At 39.6% G+C, this 22890-nt stretch overlaps 2 protein-coding genes across 3 annotated transcripts in view; one reads left to right on the top strand and one right to left on the bottom strand.

The window, feature by feature from the left end:
- NAV3 (neuron navigator 3) overlaps positions 1-16044 on the bottom strand; it is an 890032-nt gene extending 873988 nt beyond the window's left edge. Inside the window, exon 1 of the mRNA XM_050749287.1 lies at positions 15755-16044. The gene's annotated coding sequence lies outside the window, so the exon portion shown is untranslated. The remainder of the gene's footprint in view (positions 1-15754) is intronic.
- CSRP2 (cysteine and glycine rich protein 2) overlaps positions 1-22890 on the top strand; it is a 1103434-nt gene that overhangs the window by 623692 nt on the left and 456852 nt on the right. The gene's annotated exons all lie outside the window — the stretch shown is intronic.

The raw sequence follows: 22890 nt of genomic DNA, 5'->3' as shown, positions 1-22890 counted from the left end.
TCTTGCCAAAAATTATAATGGTTATTACCTTAAAATTTGCTAAAGTGTTAGGGAGATGAATCAAAACATCTTTTTAAATAGCAAAGAAAACGTACTTATAATTAACAAAACCATAGATATGCTATGAAGTATCAGTCTATGCTTTTTAATAACAGAAAGACCTATGATATATAGATATATATGTGTTATATATAATACAAATATATGTATTTAACATGTAGGTATTGTCATACAGTTAGAATGTGCATGGCAGTTTGTAAAATACTTTGCACACACTAATATGCTTTTACCAGCTGAAGCACTAAATCTGTGCCTCATTCTTTTCTGAAATTTTTTCATTAAATGTATGTTTAAGTTACTAAGTATAGTATATGAGAGATTTTTAAGTGAGTAATCAAACATACAATTTTATGGTTATCCACATTTTACTGATTATTATTCATCCCTAAAAAGCCAGCAGAAGTCATGGGAAACCTTTGCACCATTTTGGTGCCCCAGACTTCAGCCCACATTGACCCGGGCCAATTGAGTCAGGGTGGTAAAGCTCTTCCAACCTCAACATTCCCTAAGTTTTGTAAATTTCCTTGTGATGATTCTACTTTTGCTGGTATGGGGACACAATAATATTAACTGTGCAGTGGAGTTTCAATAACCTCACCTGGGTCAGGCTAATACCAGTCAGGGTCCCAGATGCTGTTTGTTTGCCACACTAGCAATACATTTTTAATTTCTACCGTTTCTCATTTTCCAGTTGTCTTTGCTCCGTCCAGTAAACAAAACAACCTCAGATTAAGAAATATTTAAAATTCAGCTTATAGCTTCTGGCCTTCATTAGTAAGTTAAAATGCAGACTCCAGTTGACTTTCAAGGACCCTTTCAGTTCTTACTTTGCCAACTTCTCGTTGGACACTTAGTCACTATTCTTAATAAAATTATTAGAATGCATAGTAAATGCACAAGATTATTGCACTTGCTGTAATAGTTGGATTCTTTGGCAACAATAGCTCATCTAATTCTCATACCAATTCAGAGACAGCTGCTATTATTAGCCCCACTTTGCAGATAAAGAAACTGAGATATGGAGAAGTTAATTTGACCCCATTCATATCGCCTATAAGAAATGTTATATTGTGAAGCCTCAGCTCTTAGCTAACACCTAGTCTTGCTTCTGCATTGAACAATTTTATATTAAGATGTTATCATCCTGACACCTGTTCTCAAAGGGAATATATATATAGCATCCCTGTTTAACATCCTTCAATGATCACTGCTACCTCCAGAATAAAGCATAAACCCCTTGATCTAGAATGTATACACTGCATGGGCTGCCTACCCTTCCAACTTCATCATGCTGCACATGTCCCATGCACACAGTTCTATTCCTGAGGACTAACTGTCCCCAAACTTTTCATGTTCCCTTGCCTTTGTACACTTACAGTCACATCCTGAAACATCCCCCTCCATCGTGTCCATCTGGCAGGTTCCCACTCATGTTTCGTGACTCAGCTCAAGCATCTCCTCTCTGGGCATTCTTCCCCAGTGCCTAGCCACCAGGCAGAATTGTCACACCCACCTCTGTTTCCACACACCTTCTTCATACATTTAGTACAACTATGATTGTTTTATATTTTCAAAATATAAAAAAAATTAATTAATTAAAAAAAGTTTTTAAAAAGTATCTCATCAGCGGTGAGCTCAAAAGCAACTGTTTTGTCTCTCATCCTTGTCTTTTGAGCACTGAACAGAATAGAACTGCTTTGAAAATAAGCAGAGAAACATTCGTACAAGTGGCATTAGAGGAGTCAGGCAATACACATCCCCTAAAGACAAGCTTGGAAAGCTAAGACTCTGTGGTTGGCCAGACTGAACAACTATGAAGAAGTCATTTACAAAGAGCTATTTCCACACCTTAATATGAGTTATCTTAAAAACTCCACGTGAAAGTCTCATTGTACAGAAATTCTATCTGTTCACACAGTTTCGAAGTGGAAAGAGTTTGACACCTGCAGGACACTCCCTATAGCTCAACACGGCCGGGAGGTGTGGTGACGACAACTGGATGCAAGGCAGGGCAGAGTGAGGGCGACTCCTAAAGGCCCATTTGCCATGGAGTAAATGGAATTTTGCCTAAATACTTCACTACCCCATTTCCCAGTTAGAATATCTTTCCTTCTATCTCTGCACGTCCAAATGCCACCCTTCCTAGTTCATATGCCACTTCTTCCATTAAGCGTTCAGCATTTGCAACCCAGATTTCTCCTCCTTTATCTGCTCCTCTCTACAGAAACTCATACTTTTCTACAGCACTACACCTTTGCACAAGTCTTACTTCACATACTAGAAATAAACTCATTCAGGTTTACATCCTTTTTCCCTCCAAACTCACCCCCAGCAGCTAGCCTGAGCCTAATACATTACAGTGTGAAGAATAAGGCACTCTCCAGGTTCTGCAACTATTTTAAATAAATATTTCAACTAGAATTCAGTGGAATCAATAAGCATGGAAACAAAATCATAATTATGTATTATAGCAATTCCAGGATAGATTTCAGGTGAGAAAATTTCTCTACAGCATTCCCAATATGCTAAATTTTTACTTGAGCCCATGATCTATATAAAGTTATTTAAAACTTTGACATAAATAGCCATATTTGTTTTTTGTTGTTGTTTTAAAACAGGGTCTCACTTTGTCACCCAGGCTGGAGTACAAGGGTGCTATCACAGCTCACTGCAGCCTCGACCTCCTGGCCTCAAGCAATCCTCTCACCTCAGCCTCCCAAGTAGCAGGGACTACAGTTGTGCACCACCATACCCAGCAAATTTATTTTTATTTTTTGTAGAGGTGGAGTCTCACTACGTTTTCCAAGCTGGTCTCAAACTCCTGGGCTCAGGCAATACTTTTTCCTCAGCCTTCCAACATACAGGCACGATCCCCTGCACCTGGCCAACTATCTTGTTATTGATTACAAAGACATGACTTGTCTAGAGAAAGTTGTCAAGTTGTATTTGAATTGCAATCATTTTCATCAAAATCAAAGAAAAGATTTCAAATGTATCATACCAAAAATGTTAGAAAGACAAAGCATTTTGTTGGGGGTACAGACAATGAGAATATTAAGGCAAAGAGAAGATACATGTCTTTAACAAGGAAAAAAGTTTGGACTTATTTGATTATAAACTATAGCTCAAAACCTATCAGTTTTCTTAAAACAAAATGAAGGAAAAACAATAATGCAACCACACGCATAATTTTCAGGCACAGTAAGACATTCCTCCAGTGATTGGACATCAAAAGGATCAATAGGACAATTGATGTTCCTGAAGATTCAGCTACAGATTAAGGATGGTACAAGAGTTGGCAGTTTAATTTGAATCAAAGGTAATATCATCATTCTGAAATATATCACTGAAAACATAAACCTCAAGCATGAATCAGACAGCCACAGTCATTTCATAAAAATGGAGTATACTACAATGGCACAGCATTACAAGAAAAACAAATACTTCATTTGTAATGTGAACAGCTGCCCTGTATGGTAAAATATGCTTTATACTTTATGGGATATTTTCTCAGCAAGTTTCAGTATGTGGACTTTGCCCTGGATTCTGCCAAGAGAAGAACCAGAACGTCGATAATCTCTCTTCCTCACTTAAAATGTTTGTGCAATTAGGTTACTAACAATGAAGAACATGGGCGAGCCCAAGGGTATCCAGTCTTTCCGTGGTGAGGCATTCATTCCAGTCGCCACCTCCACTGGAGCCACACACACTGTAAAGACTGAGTACAGGAAGGGATTTCTGGCAGACAGAGAAAGGGGCAGTACCACTGCCACACTCACAACATCACCCTGCAGTATTTCCTCCCCTCCAACCCCCAACCATCCTAGAAGGAAGGAGGGACAGAAAGCAGGTACTCAATAGTAAAAATAATCAACAAGGACCATTGTACATTTGCACAGTACTTTAGAGTGTGAGGCCCTTCATATGCATTACTTAATATGATTTACAGTGAACCAAGGCCCATGATCAGCCAAGCTGGTCGGATCAATCATCATCCAGCATAAGATCCATAAAGGCAATGGAAGCTAATACAAATTAAAAAAAAAAATCAGCAAAGGCTGAAGTATTGGGAAGGTAACAACTAAAATACATTTTTGTAAGGAACTCTTTCTCCTACAATTAAAAATTCAAACCCAGTAAGATCATTCAGTTAAAATACCAAGATTCCCGATTCCTGCTACAGGTCTACAATCCCTAAGTGCAATTCATAACCCCAAAGCTCTAAAAATCCAAAGGTTTTTCATAACCTGACCTGAAATAAAATAAGATTACAGCTCTTTATCCCACTTTATTAGTTTTCTATTGCTTCAGTAATAAATTACCTCAAACTTAGTGACTTAAAACACGAATGTGTTATCTCACAGTCCTGGAGATCAGAAGTTCAACAGGGTTCTCACTGGGCTAAAATTCCAGGTGCCAGAAAAACTGCTTTCTGTGCTGGAGTCTCTCAGTGAGAATATGTCTCCTTATCTTTCTCACCTGCTAGAGGCCACCTGCATTTGTTTTACCAGAGCTCCCTTCTTCCATTTTCAAAGTCAAGAAGGTAACATTTCTCTGACCATTTTACCATCATCATATCCTCTGACCACAGCTGGGAAAGATTCTCTGCTTTCAAGGACCCATGTAATCAGATTGGGTCCACTCAAATAATCCAGGATAATGTCACCATCTTCAAGGCCTTAAACCTAAATCAAATCTGCAAACTCCCTTGTACTATGTGATCTGGTTTGGCTGTGTCCCCACACAAATCTCATCTTGAATTCTAGCTCCCTTAATTCCCTTGTGTCGTGGAAGGGACCTGGTGGGAGGTAACTGAATCCTGGGGACGGGGCTTTCCCATACTGTTCTCATGGTAATGAATAAGTCTCCTGCGATCCAATGGTTTTATAAATGGGAGTTCCCCTGCACATGTTCTCTCTTACTTGCTGCTTTGTAAGATGTGTCTTGCTTCCCCTTCACTTTCCACCATAATTGTGAGGACTCCCCAGCCATATGGAACTGTAAGTCCATTAAACCTCTTTCCTTTATAAATTACCCAGTATTGGGTGTGTCTTTATTAGCAGTGTGAAAACAGATGAATACACCATGAAAAGTGACATATTCACAGGTTCTGGGGATTGAGATGTGGACATGGGGTAGAGGGGCAATATTCCACTACAGCCACTTATTGTGCATTTTCATGTATTTTCTTAAGGAAACAGTAATATTTTTAATCAAGGAGTGCTTCCTCAGCCCACACTGAGGTTGATATATTAAGTACAGTGTGTATGTATGTGTATGTATACATATAACTGTATATAGACATAAAAACATAAACACACCTTATTGTTTTCCTAAAATATGAAGAAGTCCAAACTGTGAAACATTTCTTACTCCTAGGGTTTCAGGTTGACCTGTACCATGATTTATCCACCCTACCGGACCTGTCTGTCCTCTCCAGGTCAACCTCTGTCCGTCGTCTTCAAAGGAGCAGTTGCTCTTTTTATATGTAAGATCCAAAAACACTGACTAGACCTTAAATATTAGCAGACAATGTCACTATACATTGAAGAGCATAAAACTAAAGTCTACTCCCTCTTGCCTTCTTTTAACTTCTTAGTTGAAGATGCCTGATAAGTTGAAATTAGAACCCCTCTTGGGGCATGACCATTTCTTTCTCTTTTTGACTTCTTTCCTGAACTGCAGCTAGGCTAGAGGGAATCCATACTGAAAATCTACATATAGAGACACAAGCCAAAAATATGTGCTCCAGATGACCTTTTACCAAAGAGCCCTGCGTCATGGGTAACCGGCACCATCTCAAGCTATTAGTAAAGTGGTATTCTGATGATCATTTGGCTGCTATTGCCTGCATGCATCTTCCCTGGGGACTCTGTACAGGGACAGAGGTAATTGGCAGGGCAGGTTCAGGTAATTCTGAGACTTTAACCAGACTACTATCAAAACCCCACCTCATTTCTTAATATACAATTAATAAGCACTAATATCAGGAAACTCACTCAAAAGTGCATGAAATGCTTCTTCCATGCTGACCAAAAACAAAAAAAAAAAATTCTGAGGTATGATACAGACATTTACCCTATGGGAATATCCCAAATGAACATTTTTAGTTAGCTGGCAAAAAGGGGAAAAGCTATAGGTACTGACATAATTTCTCATGCAACTTCCTGTGACATTATTCAGAGTTTATCTGCTATACGCAGAAAAGTCTTTGTGGTTATTGAGGCCATAAATAGGAGACCTTCAAAAGAGCATCAGCATTCATTAACAGTGTAGAACTCAGGATAATGCTCGATTATGGTTACATGATCCAACCCAATCTTTTGTTGAGCACAGCCTGGCTATAATAAATTGTAAAGTCTAGCTATAAATAACAAACACTCTGAAAAATAAGTTTTAAATTTTGTAATTAAATATTAAGTATATTCCAACTTTCTGAAGGGCGAACTTGTTTTATTCATTCTTATATACCTATTACCTTCATTATAGTATATATGATCATTACTATATATCTACAAACTTCATTTTTGCTTAAACATCATGTTTACTTCATGGAGTAAATGAATGCAATCTCCCCTATGCGATGCACATAAAACAAGCACACAAGATGGATCCATTATCTAACTAACAAACAAAAGCATGCTTATCAAAAGATACCTAAGAAAACACTCCCAGGCTCTATGTACATCTGCCATTATCCTTTTCCCCAACAACTAGAAGTGGTTTAATTTCTACATATTTCATGAGGACCAGAAAAATCAGATCTATGTGTTTATTCTCAATTCTAAAGGCAGTTCTTATTGCACACTGTGTGCTCAAACATAAAAATACCAGGAAGAACTAGTGACTTCATTAGCTTTATCCTGAGGCTTGTGATGCAATTAATTTGTGATGTCCTGAAAACCAATTCCTAAATGACTACTTATTGGTTTTCCTGAGTCCTTTTACATCATGCTTGTTCAAAGGGTACATAAATGTGTATGCCAAGGACCAAAAACATAAAACAAAAAAATCAATTTCAATTCCCAGACAGCGTGAGATTGGCAGAGATCAGTGAACACCATCATTGTTTTATACCAAGATAACCTTGGAACTGAAAAACTTCTTGGAGGCAAGGTTTCAGTTAGTTACCCTACCTAACAAATTAGACAGCAAATGTACAAAAACTTTATGCTCTAAATCAAAAGACATGTGGTGGCACATTTATGAAAATGACCTAGTAATCTCACCAATCTAAAGGCTAAAAAACTTTAATTCTATTATCAAAGGTTCCTGGTGCTTATATATATTAAAGATTCAGCCACCATTTAAATTTTCATGGGATGGATAATTTATTTATATAAAATTAAAAAGATCCATGAAGTAAAAAGTGAGGCCATTGTCTCTTTTTTGGTTCTCCGGTCCACATCATTTTACTTGCAAAGATGTACCGGAACTTTGTACGTATACAGAATCTGTCTCAGCCCACAGTAATATCCAATTTTTAGGTTTATTAGCCTGGTAATAGAACAACGAGAGAAACAGGTTGATAAATACCATCCAGAACCAGGCTTAAGAAGGAAAACCTGGCAATACACACAAAAGAACAAAGTACAAATTGAAGAATGGATATAATATTATATCTCACCAGAGCCTTATTTGGGTCATATAATATTTGGGGCACTTTCTTCTTACATAGTTCACTAGAAAACAGAAGAAAAGCTTCTACGACAATAAAAGCCCATGCTGTAAAGGCCTTTTTGTGTGTATGTTGGGGACAGGGGTAATTTTGGGGATAACCTGAAGGTAAACTATAATACCGTCTCAAAAGTTTACCCAGGTTTCTGCTAAAATATGCCCCAGTCCTCAACCCTCCAGGACTGCTTTCTTTCAAAGTTCCAAAAGAGTTGAATTTTTTAACAGATATATTGCCAAACGGAAGAATCAAGATTGAGATCCAGGTTAGCAACTAATGAAAGAACAGATACTGTATCCTCTGCACTCATTATAGGTAATGTCTACAGAGGATTCATTCCCAGGAGTTAAAAATATAAAACAAGGTAGAATTTTAGCTATTCACTGTGGCAAATACAGATTTAAATAGCATTCTGTCAACTAGAACTCTATTAACTGGCACTTCTACTTATCTATAAAACTGTGATAACTAATACAAAAACCTTAAACTGCCTCAGGGTTGTAATTATAAATACTAGTTATCTATTGCTGCTGCATAACAAATTACTCCAAAATTTAGCAGTTTCCGACAACAAATATTTAATAATTCATACAGCTTCTGTGGGTAAGGATTTCAGAAATGGCCAGTTGGTTCTGGCTCAGGGGCTCTCAAGCGGATGTAAAATGTTACACAGGACTGCGGTCATCTGAAGAGTTCCAGGGCTGGAGGACCCTCTACCAAGGTGGCTCCTTCATACAACTGGTAAATTGGAGCTGTTAGCAGAGGGCCTCACTTTCTTGCCACATGAATCTCCATGGACTGCTTGAGTGTTCCCAAGACATGGCAGTTGGCTCCCTCCAGAGTGTGTGATCCAACAGAGAAAGGTAGAAATGGCAATATCTTTTATGACAGCCTTAGAAGTCATACTTCCTCAGAAGTCATACACTATCACTTCCGTCATCTTCTATTGATCACACAGAATATATAATGTCGGAGGGGACTTCAGAGAGCATGAATAGCAATAGGCAAAGATCACTGGGGACCATCTCCGAGGCTGGCTGTTACAATCTTGAGATGAGCTTCCTACTGAAAGATTAATGTTCAACATACTTTTAGAACTATGTATTGTCCAATTTCCTGAAAAGTATTCTTACATATGATAATATGGTATTAATCATGACATCTTATGAGCTCTTTCAAGGAGATGCTTAAATGTTGAATCAAATTAATCTTGTGTTTTCTAACCCTTCTTATATTTTCTCAGTTCTAACACATTTTTCACTCATCGTTTTGTGTATATTAGTTTACTGACTGGTCATTAAATGTTTGGTGTTAATATCTATATCATTTTAGCATCAATATTATCAATAGTAAATCAATATTATCTAAAAACCAGATATTCTAGATCCTCAAAATCAGAGTGAATTAAAATTTCTATAGTCAGAGAATCACAGGAAAGGATCTGAAGAGGTTACCTAATTTATTGAAACTGAATGATGGATCCATTGAAATTCATCATGTCATCATTTCTACTTTCATGTCAATTTAAAACTTTCTATAATACAAATTTTTAATAGATATAATAAGTCAATATTTCATTTTTTCAGATAAGGCCATCTCAATATGAAAGAAAATTACTTACACAAAGAAGTCTAGAATATTGGAGCACACAAAGAAAAATAAATTAAGAATGAAATATTACATCTTTTACCAAATGACATCTTCTCATAAATAAGACTTCAAATGACTTCACAAAAAGTTACTCTACAACCTTCTTTTGCAAACCTGTAGTTTTAGGATTACATTCAGGTTTTAGTAGGCAGTCACAGCTTGTAAGTGAACAGCTCTGTAATACGAAAGCCAGAAATTTATGTTTGTCACATTTTTGTTGTTTTTATAACATATTAGACTTTAGCTAATCCTGATTTCAACTTTTGAGAAAAATTCATGGATAACTTTCATTCTATATATGTAAAAAATAGGTTGAGATAAGCTTTTCTAGAAACTCAAAAATGGAGTCTCCTCTTACCTTTTACCTGGCTCCCTGCAAAAAAAAAAAAAAAGAGTTTTCTTTTTTTTAATTATTTTATATCCATAGGTTACTGGGGACCGGGGGGTGTTTGGTTACATGATTAAGTTCTTTGGTGGTGATTTGTGAGATTTTGTTGCCCCCATCACCCAAGCAGTCTACGTTGCACCCTATTTGTAGTCTTTTATCCCTCACCCCCTTCCCACCCTTTCCCCGAGTCCCCAAAGTCTGTTGTGTCATTCTTATGTCTTTGTATCCTCATAGCTTAGCTCCCACTTATAAGTAAGAACATATGATGTTTGGTTTTCCATTCCTGAGCTACTTCACTTAGAATAATAGCCTCCAATCTCATCCAGGTCACTGGTAATGCCAAGAGTTCAAAAAGAGAGTATTCTTATCTCTTAGGCACCTGGTCATTGTTCTCAACTTGAGACTATAAGGAAAAACTAAGGTGGAGAGGGGGAGATGGGAAAAGGAGGAGACGAGATCACAGTTCCTATATAAATAAGCACAGTATTACAGTTTATGTTCAGACTTTAAAAGAAAAATTAATCTAAACAGAAAATAACTGTGGCCTTCCTGTGCATTTCAACATCAGCAGTATGAACATCAATAATGATAGCAATTGATACATGATGAATATATGATACATGCTGATTGCTCTCCTAAATACTGTATTAATATATTCTCTCATCTAATCATCACAAAAATTCTTCTCTACAACTATTTTACAGATAGGGATACTGAGACTCAAGAAGTTTACCCAAGATCACCTATACAGTAAGTGGAAGAGTAGGAATTCAAACTCAGAAAGACTCCTCCAGAAGCTACATCTTTAACTGCTGGGCAATACTGCCTTAAAGTGGACCGAGGTGTTTTGGATCTATCAGGATATTTGATACATCTTAATAAGGTAGCATTCAATAACAGATGCTTCTTTTGATTTGAGGAATAAATTCCCAAGAAATATGGTTTTATGGTCATATTGGCAGTATTAGCGTATAAAAGGTACCACTGAATCTTCAATGCTATGTCTACAAACCTACCAAAAACCACCAAGGAAGGATGGGGACTTAGATCTTTCCCAATAGAGAAAAATGAAAGCTGGTTATAAGACCCAAAATTCTATTAATATAAATAAATAGATCAAATATAAATATATACAAATCAAGATGAAAGAAATAATACTTAAGGTTTGAAACAAACCTTCCTGGCTATATCTGAACTGTTATAAATCACTTCTTGTCAAAACACTTACTTTCTGTTCTCAAGAAAGTTTTTGCTCTATGTCACCAGCAATGCTTCCAGATCTTGAAGTCTCTAGGTCCTGATTATCTGAAGTAGTTAAAATATGCACAATTGTTACAAAAATGTTGCATAGGTTAGCAAAAAGTGCTAATTGTACATCCTACAAGCATTGTACAATCTAATGATGTGGACAAGCAGTTTTTAAAGTCTTTGCAGGGACCAGGCTTATTCCTTGTGAACATTGTGAGATCATTCTAAAATAAGAGAATAGTAAATATATATAATTTTAAAAATCTGGAGTTTAACAAGGCCATTGGGTTACATAACCAACTTTAATGATGCATTAAATTCAGAATCTGTGCTATTGCAATGTTCAACCTGAGACTTCATCTGGGACACCGAAGGATGATGACCTATGGAAACATCAGCACCAGAGCCTCATATCAGATATTATAGTTGACAGTCAGACTTGGGAGAAAAAATGAAGTCTGTGCAGAAAGATAGCTCTGGGGATTTTTCCCATCCTGAGGTCCATTTAACCCTTCAGAAACTTACTTTTGCTTACAAAATGGGAGAAGGGAAAGAAATTTTATAAGGTTAAAGTGGGGGAAATGTATTCCTACTTGCAGTCACATAAGTAAAAGGGTAATGCCTGCTGGATTTATTATGCATATTATGTGATTCATCCTTGAGCATCTACTGTCTTTATCCATAGAACATAGAGAGCAATATATTAGCCTTCTGAATGGAAGAAAAAAATACATCACTACTCATTCATCAATGGTCCAAGGAAATATCTCCGGTCTCTGTTGAGAAGTCTTTTCTGTTTCCTCCAAGTGTGTCATTTAGTATCCATTACTGCTACATGTGTGCACCTCTGTGTCTGTGGTTATGTCATGTGTGTTTGAGAATTCATAACAGGAAAGATTATGCTCATTTTTCTTCTTGAGAAAACAAAGCTAGGTGACATCTGTGAATAAACAGGCCATCACTAGAATAACTGAGACAGTAAGAAGTAGGAACCTAACCCTGGCCTCCTGCCTTCTACTTCCATCCGCAGCTTCCTGAATCTCAACGTTCCTCATGTTGGCACCACCTCATATGTCTGATTCTCATCCTAAAGATTCCTGCTACACACAAAGTCACATGTGCACACCTCTCTATAAGTTATTTTCTATTAAAAAGATAGCATTAAACCTCTGTTTCCTGAGAATTTTATAACAACCCCCAAGTACAGCAGGTCGTGAAACAACGTCATTTTTCATTCAGTGTCATTTCATTATAACGTTGCCCAAATGTTGATTCCTGGCTGGGTCCCCTGTTTGGATGGAGTTTGCACTTTCTCCCATGTCTGTGTGGATTTTCTCCAGGTACTCTTGCTTCCTGCCACATCTCAAAGATGTGCATGGTAGGTGAATTGGCGCATGTAAATGATGCCAGCCTGCATGTGGGCATGTGTGAATGTGCCCTGCAATAGGATGGTGTCCTGTCTAGGGCTGGTTCCTGCCTTGTGCCCTGAGCTACCGGGATAGGTTCCAGCCACTTATGACCCTAAACTGAAATAATTGCGTAAATATTGATCTGGTTTATAGTAATCTTTCTTACATGTATATGTAGCTTACATTTATTTGAATGCTTAATATTAAACTGTTTTGAGAAGTTTGGAGATGTTTTTGTGACCAGAAATATACCATGGGAACTTAAATCTTGTTTCTACCAATTAGCCTGTGATAAAAGTGTTTCATTATACTTCATTTTGCTTAAAGTTGCAGTTTCCAAGAACCTATGAAGTAAGTCAAGTGAGGACTTACTATAAATGAAGAGCAAAAGGACAGACACTGCAAAACAAGGCTTGGGAGATGTAGCTCTGACTAAAGTCAAAAAGTTTACATTCATCTATACTGAAAAGCCAGTACACTAATTCTTTTCATATGGAGTCCCCGAGTGCTAACAAAGTATGGGTCCATGTCCATACTTCAACTTGCACCCAGAACAACCACTTCCTGTTGCCATGAGTTACAAGTTGAGTCGCTTGGAGTCCTCCAGACAACTTGAGAGATACAGCAATTTCAGGATTAAGAAAATATATTCTTGGTCATTAGCAGTGGTCAGCAATTCAGTCCATTAAAATATGAGATCAGAAATATTTGCTAATCCTTCTGTATAAAAATATGACTTTGTAAGCAAACTTGAGGAAATTTTTTCCTATTATTAAAAAATAGCTCATCATTGCCAACCTTTCGTTAAATGATCCATGCACAGAAGAAATCACAAGGGAAAAAATGGTTTCAGGATCAATGTACTATAAATAAGAGAAATTTATGGCTTGTCACTAATATACCTTTTAATTTCAAATCACGTGACACTTAATTAGAACAGACTTCATTAAATCCTTCACACATACACACACACACACACACACACACACAGTCACACCAAAATATAAGTGACCAAAAGGGCATGACATCTCAAACCAAGAACAAGAGAAAATGAATATTTTATTGCACCTACAATTAATCGTGCCTTCGAATTCCAGCCAACCTGCCAAAAGCATCTTGTAAATGTGTCAGGAAAACCCACCCACCCAGGGAACACCAAAATTGGAAGTCAGATAAAAACAATAATGCAGGACCGTTACTACTATCACTGTTCACTAGGAAAAAAAAAAATTAGAAGAAAAACATGCTCTTTGGATTTTAGTGGCAAGGGAATTTTAAGTCTTTTGTAAATATTCACCTGAACTGGATAAATACGATCTTGAGTAGGAACAGCATTAGGTGCAGAATTCAGAAAATAATGCATTTTCAGTGTACAGCCTTTCAATTGGCTAAAAACAAAGACAACAACTCTATAGAGTGGCATGCCAATAATTACTTCTCTTGGTTTACATATATATTTTCTATTGTATCAGTAGTTTCCCTTCTGCCTGATCTATTCTCTGCCCTAAGATCCTTTATCCTATATTAATAGTTGAATTTAAAAGACAAACGTGCAGACAAAGGAAAAGCGGCAAATAGAGCTCTCTCAAACTGAGACTTTTTTTCTTTATGAACTATAGGCACCTCTAAAACAGAGTGGAGGAACATCATTGATTAGAATCATTTTTCCACGTGGAATATTTTGACCTCAGGAAAACTTAAGCAAAACAATTAGATTTTTTAAAATCAAATAACCAGAAATAAAATGTTTGTGGACATATAAAAAGTCATCCTGTTTTTTGCCTTTGTTTTGACATGATACAGACATCTTACATTTCAAAGAAAAAAAGATATAACCATAGTAAGGAAGTGTCTCAACATAAACAAGGCAGAATATGTTCTAACCTAGAGTGGATCGTTTGTAAGAAGTACTAATTTATACCTACCTAGTTGTACCCATGCTAAGAACCAAAAATAAACTAAAAGCCTGGTTTCATTGCATTTTCATGTTTTTAGTACTAAAGTCTGAACCTCTATATTTCACAAAAGAGTTGCTATGCCTTTATTCTTTGGCAAGGTCTCCGCGTTTTCTTAGCACGGTGTACCAGAGGTTGCCACTCCAGCCAGCTTGGACGTTGGAAGCTAGCATCTGAATCTTAATTATGACCCACTTGTTCCACTGATTGGGTAGTGCAAACGTGAGTGACGTTCAAAGAGGAGAAAATTAAGATAATAGAAGTTGCCTGTTCCTTAAAAACTGGAGGACAAGAACCTGTCTCCCAACTTTCCTAAAATTAAATGTCAGAGGGGAAAGAGTATATCAGTAATTTAAGGGGAAGTTTATCTAGAATAAGGCTAGTTTTTTTTTTTTTTTTTTTTTTCCAAAGCTACATTTACGTATATCCATGGCTTATGTGGGTTTAAAACACATGCAGCCCTTACAATACATGTCATACTTGGAGCACGGAAGCTAGCTGCAGAACTGATTCTGACATACAGGCGCCTAGCTTAGAATGCATTTCTGTATAATTCAGGGAGATCAATACACTCGGGAAACAAATATGTTGATGGATGAGGACGGTCTGAAAACGACCAGGTTGAGGTGGCCACGCTGCAGGTTTCACAGCTATTTCATGTTGGCAGAACGAAAGGGTTGCAAACGATCCCCCTTTCTTTAAAGGGGAAAGGAAAAAAAGGAAATGAGGGGAGAAAAAAAGAGGAAATGGAAGGAAGAGAATGAAGCGAGTGGTGAGTAAAGGAAGAAAGAAATGAGGACGGGGAAAGAGAAAGAGAGAATCCCGAAGAGGGGCGGGGGAGTGGGAAGGAGAGCTATGATGTATGGACGCTCACCAGCCACCAGCCGAGCGCTCCATCACCCCCAAGCCTGCATCCCTCCCTCACTCGTCTGGAGACCTCGGGTTCCGCCGCCCCGGCGCTGACAGCCCTCCCCGTGACCCCAGCGCAGGCCACGCCGAGATGCCCAAAGTGGCCCACCGCAGTCAGCCCATCCGAACCCGCCACTCCCAGGACCGCGCTGGCCACCCCCACCCCCGACGTTCCCCCGCACCCCCATCAGTAGTGTCAGGGGGAAAGCCGAGAGCGCAGCGAAGAGAAAAAAAATAAAGAATGGGAGAGGGCGGGGGAGACGACCAAAAACAATTTTTTAAAATAATCTGATTATGGGTCCTGGAGAAGCAGCAGGGAGGAGACCCGTGACAGGCACCTGGAAACGAACACGCTGTTGCAAATACCCCGGGCTCCGTTGGGTTGGGCGATTTTCCACAAAAGGAACTTTGCAAGGAGCGCAGCGGTTTGCAATAGAAGAGGAGGAGATCGCAGCGTTACCTGGCCGAGGTCTTGCCGGCGGGCCGCGGAAATCCTCAGGTTTGCGATATTGAGCCACTTGATCAGGTTACTATGGAAATCGTCTTAAGGAGATGGAGAAAAAAAAGAAAAACCAACCGAGGCACATCCTTGTCACCCAAAAAGAAACTGCTCGGGCTGCTGAGAGCGGGCGCGGGACCGGGCGCGGCGCCTCTCCCGGCCCGGCTCGCTCTTTCTTCCCTCCTCGGCCGGGCCGCGCCTCCCCGCCCCGCGCCGCCGCCACCAAGCAGCCCGCGGGCAGAGCCGAGCTCTCCGCGGCGCGCAGCCGGGAGCGAAAGCGCGAGCTCGCTCGCAGCCTCCAGCCGGCCTGGGCGGCGAGTGGCGCTGTTTCCCAGTCGCGCAGCTGGAATTTAAAGAGACAGGCGCGTCGCGGGATCTGGGCCCTTGCCCAGGAGAGGAGCCCCACAGGAGGCCCAACGTCTCGGAACCGCGCGGGATGGACCGAGCGGGCCCTGCGAGAAAAGTTTCCTGCGGAGACGGCTGGAGGAGCGCCTGAGGACCAGGCTCAGCTTCCTCTCCCGAGTGCAGAACACAGTCTGCAAGGAGAGAGTAAGAGGGATTTTTTTTTCCTCCCTTGGAGACTAAGGGGGAAACGATTTGTATGCTCAACAAGTCTTGCACCTATTTTCAGCTGCTCTAGTTTCCGTCCTTGTGCACCAACTTCTTTTCATTGAAAGCACACCTACAAACGGGGAATGGACTGGGGGTGGGAGTCACTCTTCATTTTATGTCTCACTAAGCAGAGAGGCATGGGTTTAGAGGAAGGTGATGATGGGAAGATATAGCTGTCAAATATCTGGGATTTTTTTTTCTTCCTCTCTCAGCCAAAGAAGCGTCTCCTTTTCTCTACCCCCACTCCGATGCTGGAGGATAGACTTGAAGGTCTATTCTAACCTTTACTCCAGGGTTATCCACAGGCTCACCTGCCCGCCTACTGGCACCTTTTCTCTACAGCTAGGAAGGCAGGTCTACTTCTGTTGCTGAGAAGAAGCAAGATCTAGCAGAAAGAAGAGTCTAGCCTGCCTCTTTTCTATTCCTAGCTGAAAAACAGCTTTCAGTGGGCAGGTCTCTCAGTGTTTCACTGTTACAAATAAGGCTCAGATCTCAACTGCTGACACGCAACCCAAACAGGATGTGCTGGCCAATTCACATGGTTTGAGACCACCACACATTTGGGGAACCTGAGAAATTATGATGCAATCCCTTTATTTTTCTGTCCTAACCATCACCTTTCATGCATCATATTACTAAACAGTCTCTGAGGTACTAGTTCAACTCGAATCCCTCCCCTGGAGGAGAGGCAGGAAGGGGATTCTCCTTACGGTCTTGTCTAGATCAACCAAACTGATTCCAGAGTTACTCTGGCACACGATAGTAGAGGCTCCATAGATATGGATGGCATTATCAGAAAAAAAGTGAATCTAGATTACCAACACCTTGTGGGCAGGATTCATAGAGTATTCTGTGTTCTATCTTAGACTATATACATTTTATGAGCCCTACACATAGGAAGGATGCTACATTCTAACTCAAATGTCTTAAGCTTCTTTCCTGTATCTCTCTACCAACTTAACCTCCAGTCCTCTCATCTCCACCATGCTTCCTTCACATTGCTCTTCCACCTTGCTTGCAGAGTAAGCCTTCCAAATCAATATTATGAGTCTTATCTAAAATCTTTCTATACATCCCCATTTCCTTCAGGAAAATGACCACATTTCTTGTTATGGCATAGAACAGTTTCTTAGCCCTTTGTGCTGCCATTACACAATACCTGAGACTGGTTAACTTATAAACAACAAGAACTTATTTCTCACCATTCTGGAGGCTGAGAAGTCCAAGACCAAGATGCTGGCGGGTTCTGTTTCTGGTGAGAACCCAGTCCCTGTTTCCAACACTGTGTCCTCACAAGGGCCAAATGCTGTGTGAAGCCTCTTTGGTAAGGCTTTTAATCCCGTTTATAAGAAAGGAGACTTCATGATCTGATCGGCTCCCAAGGGTCCCTCCTCTTAATACTATTGCATTGGAGATTGTTTCTACATGAATTTTGGAAGGACACGAATATTCAAACCATAGCAAAGAGCGTTTCTCAAACTTTAGCATGCATTGCAATCACCTGTACGACTTCGTTAAAAATTTGTAGGCCTCACGCCCAACTTTTCTTATTCAGGTGGTCTAGTCCAGGGTGATACATAAGAATTTGTACTTCTAACAAGATCCAAAGTGATATCATGCTACTGCGCTGGGAATCACACCATGAGAAACACTGGCATCTTTTGTGATCTAGCCCCTACCTACTCCTGCTTCATCCTTCACACCTGCCCCACAGTTCTCAAGCAGGTCAAACTTATTCCATGCTTTCTCATACAGCACCTGCTCACACCTACCTGTACATATGCTATTCTCACCCCATCTGTACATATGCTATTCTCCACCAGGAATTCTCTCACGCTCCCAACCCAACTCTTCTCCACATCCCGCACCACCACATCTGGGAAACACTTGCTCAATCCCTGAAACTAAACTCCTTTGGAATGCCTCCCCAAACACTCCCAGATCCTACAACAAAGTTTAGATGCCACTTCTCTGTGCTGCCTCTATACCCACTATTCACATATTAGGTATAATAATTGTACATTTATTTGTCTGCTTCCTCACTAGACTATATGTACTAGGGGAAAGGATGGCAACTTATTTATCCCTGTATTCCCAAGGGCCTGGCACATTGGCTGAGACTTTGTAGCAGCTCAATAAATGTTGAGGTAGGTAGGGGAGAGAAAGAGAATGAGAGAGGGAGAAGAGAAACAACGTTTTTGGTTGGTGATGATTGTGATCATGATCAAAGACAAAGTTCATGATAGTATTAGAAAGGACAGAGATAGAAAGGAGAATTAATATTTTTGAAACTCCTTGTACTGTATGTATCAGGTACCGGGTTAAATGCTTTGCATGTTACCTCGTCTATTCCTCAAAACACCCTTGCAAGACAACTATTATATTACATATGAGAAATCTAAGGCTTGGAAAAGTGAAGTAGCTTGCTCAACATCACAGAGCTGTTTGGTGGCTGTTGCAGAACGGAAGGAGGGATGATTTGTTTGTTTTACTATAAGCAGCACAAAGGCAGTTTTGCACAAGTATAAATAAGTTTCATGTGTACTGTAAATATTCATGAGTATTTTGTTATTTGGTTAATATTACTTGAGCTCTCACCACCCCTCTCCCAGAAGGGGTCTGTCTCACAGCCTCGGGTAGGAACCTCTAAAGCTTTACTGTGTCTTCCCTGACTCAGTAGTCCACTGAAGTGTAGTCTCCTCGGCTGATGTAAGGGGATCCTCTGACCTCTGTCATTTCTGTGCAGTCTTGCTCTACCCGTGCACCATATCCTTAGTGCTGTGTAAATTTGTAAAAAAAAAAAAAAAAAAAAAGTCAACCAAAGCAGACAAGTATAGTAATCCATTATGGTGATGGGGCCAGAGTCCTTTGCTTGTCTATATTTCTGCTCTAGTACATCTTACTATAACAGAGATAACCATTAACTGGCAAGAAAATGTGTGACTCAATTAAACTATGATTGATGAAATCATTTAGATGTCTTTCCAAACAAAAAATATATTGTGAAAAAAAAATGAGTGTGTTGGAAAGTAAATGGATTTTGTGGTCATTTAGGATAAGGCTTTAATTCAAAACTTAGCTAATTTGCTATAAATATACCAACTTTTATAGCTAATGAAATCAGCTCAAGATAAACTTAGAACCTATATAATGTCTATAGATTAAATCAGTATAGGAATGTTTTTCTTTGAATGTTGTGTCCTTTACATAGGATTACACTAAAACATGAAATTCTTATAGCTGGAAGGTATATTTAGGGCAAGGGTTCTTAACTTTAGCTGCATGTTACAATCACCCGGTGAGTTCTCAAAAATCTCAATGTCCAAGTTGCACCTCAAACCAATTATATCAGAATCTCTAGGACTTGAGATCTAGGCAACAAGGTTTTTAAAGCCTTCCTGGTGGTTCTAATGAGAAACCAAGATTGAGGACCACGTCTTTTGAGATGAACATCAGTGGAATTCAGACCTGGCTGCTGATTAGAATCATCTGAACAAATTTTAAAGGTTCTCGTGCCTACACCCACCTACAGGGAATCTGATTTATTTGGTCTGGGGTAGGGCCAAGTCCTCACTACATTTAAAATCAACCCCAGGTGATTCTAATTTGAGGTAAGGTTGAAAAATCACTGTTATCGAACAATGGTCCTCAAAGTGGAGGCCCCAGAACTGTAACATTAAGATAACCTGGGAATCCATTAGAAATGCACTCCAGAGGCCCTGCAGTGGCTCAGGCCTGTAATCCCAGCACTGTAAGAGGCCAAGGCAGGCAGATCCCTTGAGCCCAGGAGTCTGACACCAGCCTAGGCGAAACCCTGTCTCTACTAAAAATACAAAAAAATTCGCTGGGCATGGTGGCACACACCTTAGTCCCAACTACTTGGGAGGAGGATTGCTTGAGTCCAGGAGGTGGAGGTTACAGTGAGCCGAGATCACACCTGGACAATAGCTTGAGATCCTGTCTCAAAAATAAAAGAAAGAAATGCACTCCAGATCTACTGAATGAGAAACACTGTGGGTAGCGTCCAGCAATCTATAGTTCAGCAAAAGTCTTTTTGATGATTCTGATGCACGGGAAACTTTAGGAGTCACTGCCTTGCCATGTGGTATTAGTGATATTATTCTCCTTTACAATTGAGAACCACACATTATCTTCAGCAAACATCTGTCAGGCTCCTACTATGGAAGTTTTAACAATTATTTCTAACAAGTTTCCAGATGGTGCTGCTGCAGGCCCAGAGATCACAGTTTGAGGACCACTGTCCTGTTATGTGCCAGGCCCCTGCAATGAAATATTAAGAATCTTGAGAGTTACTTTGTTTTCAAAAGGAACCTATTCCAACATACCAATGTGGTATGGCTCCATCAAGAAAACAACTTAGAAAATTCTTGAATGTTTAGAAAATCCTTTTCCCTAAAAAATTATGGAAAAATCGCATGTCATTTTTATTTTTTAAAATTTTTATTTATTTATTTATTTATTTATTTTACCTATTCCTACTTACTTGATCAGAAAAAAGAAAAGTACCATTCAGAACTAAAAGCTAAGGGCACCACGGTTATGAATATGGTTGTGAAGAGTTCCTTTACTACATTAGATTGCAGGAAAATCTCAGGGTGGGAGAGAAAGATGTTTGCCTTTTTTCTCAAACCAAACCACCAGATCCACGGCCTAAGAAAAGATTAATCAAAACTTTGTTTTTCCTGGCTACACAAATGAGCCCAATTTGCCTTCCAAAGAGGCCGTTCTTCTTCCTGTCGCTGCTTTAAGAAGAAAGAAGAGCCTGGTTATTCTTAAAAAGCCGAGTGCTCTTCTTGATGACTTGGTGTGAATGTAACTATGAACGTCCTGCCCATCCTAACCTAGACATTAACAGGACCCCTAGTTTCCACAGCCTCAGCTTCGTTCCACAGGCATAGAAGCCTAGATGACTGAAAGCCAGCATTGTGTCACTAATCTTTGCCTCTAGTCAAGCGGCCAAAGAAAACCCCAACCAGAGCACTCAAAAGAAGACACCCTAGACCATGAAATCTCCTTTCATCCTTTCAGCTGCTTGAATTGATTTCAGGCTACTAACTTGGACCCTTGAGGGAGGACCTTTCAGGGATAAGCTCTTTTTATAGTATGAGACCCTGCCTCTACTTGGCAATTGCTTTTGAAAAGTTCTGCAATAGACTACTAAATTGCATTTTATTTTCCCTGAGACTTCCTTGGGATCAATGGAATTTCTCTACTTAATAGAAGAGGGCTTCAGGGAGAAGATCCTTAAAGAGTTCAGAGCTGCCAGCCAAAGCATCAGGTGCTAAGTTACTGACAAGAGAAAAGCCTTTCCAAGAGTAAATTATCAGTATTTGTTTTGCCTGTGCTTTTTCAGATAACCGCAATGTTAATAACTACATCAGCTACTGAACTACTAACTCTAGAAAGATCTTAAAGTTTGAAATCTCCCACCAAGGCTGGAGGAAATAATAGTCATCACCAAACTACAAAATGTCACCTAGATTGCTTTTTTTCAGGCATGTATACTTAAAAATGCCAAGCAACTCCCAGAAATGTAATTAAGTTGTTTAGGTGAACAGAGAACAGCAGTAAGTGGCCTTTAAAAATATCAATTGTGAAGGGAAAATGTAAGGAGAACAAAAAGTAAAGAAAGATGATGAAAAGAAAGGGCATGTAAGAGTAATTGGAAAGGAAGTTACTGTGAGTGGCAAGGAGGCCTTTACTTGGAAAGTGTCCATTATAGACCAACATCTGAGGCTGTTTCATTATGGAGTTGATCTCCTTGGAAAAAAATAATGAAAAGGTAAATTTTCCAACCAGAAAAACCTTAAGACTAGATTACTACCTGTCTTTGAAAGGGCCCGGGCATGGTGGCTCACACATGTAATTCCAGCACTTTGGAAGGCCAAAGTGGGCAGATCACGAGGTCAGGAGTTCGAGACCAGCCTGGCCGGCCTCGTGAAACCCTGTCTCTACTAAAAATACAAAAAATTAGCCAGGCATGGTGGCACATGCCTGTGGTCCCAGCTGCTCGGGAGGCTGAGGCAGGAGAATTGCTTGAACCCAGCAGGCAGACGTTGCAGTGAGCCGAGATCGTGCCACTGAAAAAAAGTAGCAGTGAAGTTACATAAGAGAATATACCTGTTGTTAGGAGGTTTCAGCTAAACTTACACTGACATGGGTAAAAAAATTTTATATAAGAATAAGAGGCCAGGTCCAGTGGGTCACACCTGTAATGCCAGTGCTTTAAAAGACTGATTGCTTGAGGCCAGGAGTTTGAGAGCTGCCTGGGCAACATAATGAGATTCCATCTCTACAAGAAGGTTTTTAAAAGTTTTAAATTTATTTATTTATTTATTTATCATTTTTTTCTGAGACAGAGTCTTGCTCTGTTAGCCAAGCTAGAGTGGAGTGGCATGATCTCTGCTCACTGCAACCTCCGCCTCCTGGTTTCAAGCAATTCTTGTGCATCAGCCTCCCAAGTA

The sequence above is a fragment of the Macaca thibetana genome, chromosome 11 (genome assembly GCF_024542745.1).
Source record: "Macaca thibetana thibetana isolate TM-01 chromosome 11, ASM2454274v1, whole genome shotgun sequence".
Lineage (NCBI taxonomy): Eukaryota > Metazoa > Chordata > Mammalia > Primates > Cercopithecidae > Macaca > Macaca thibetana.
The sequence above is the reverse complement of the archived record's forward strand: the minus strand, read 5'-3'. Positions and strand labels throughout refer to the sequence as shown.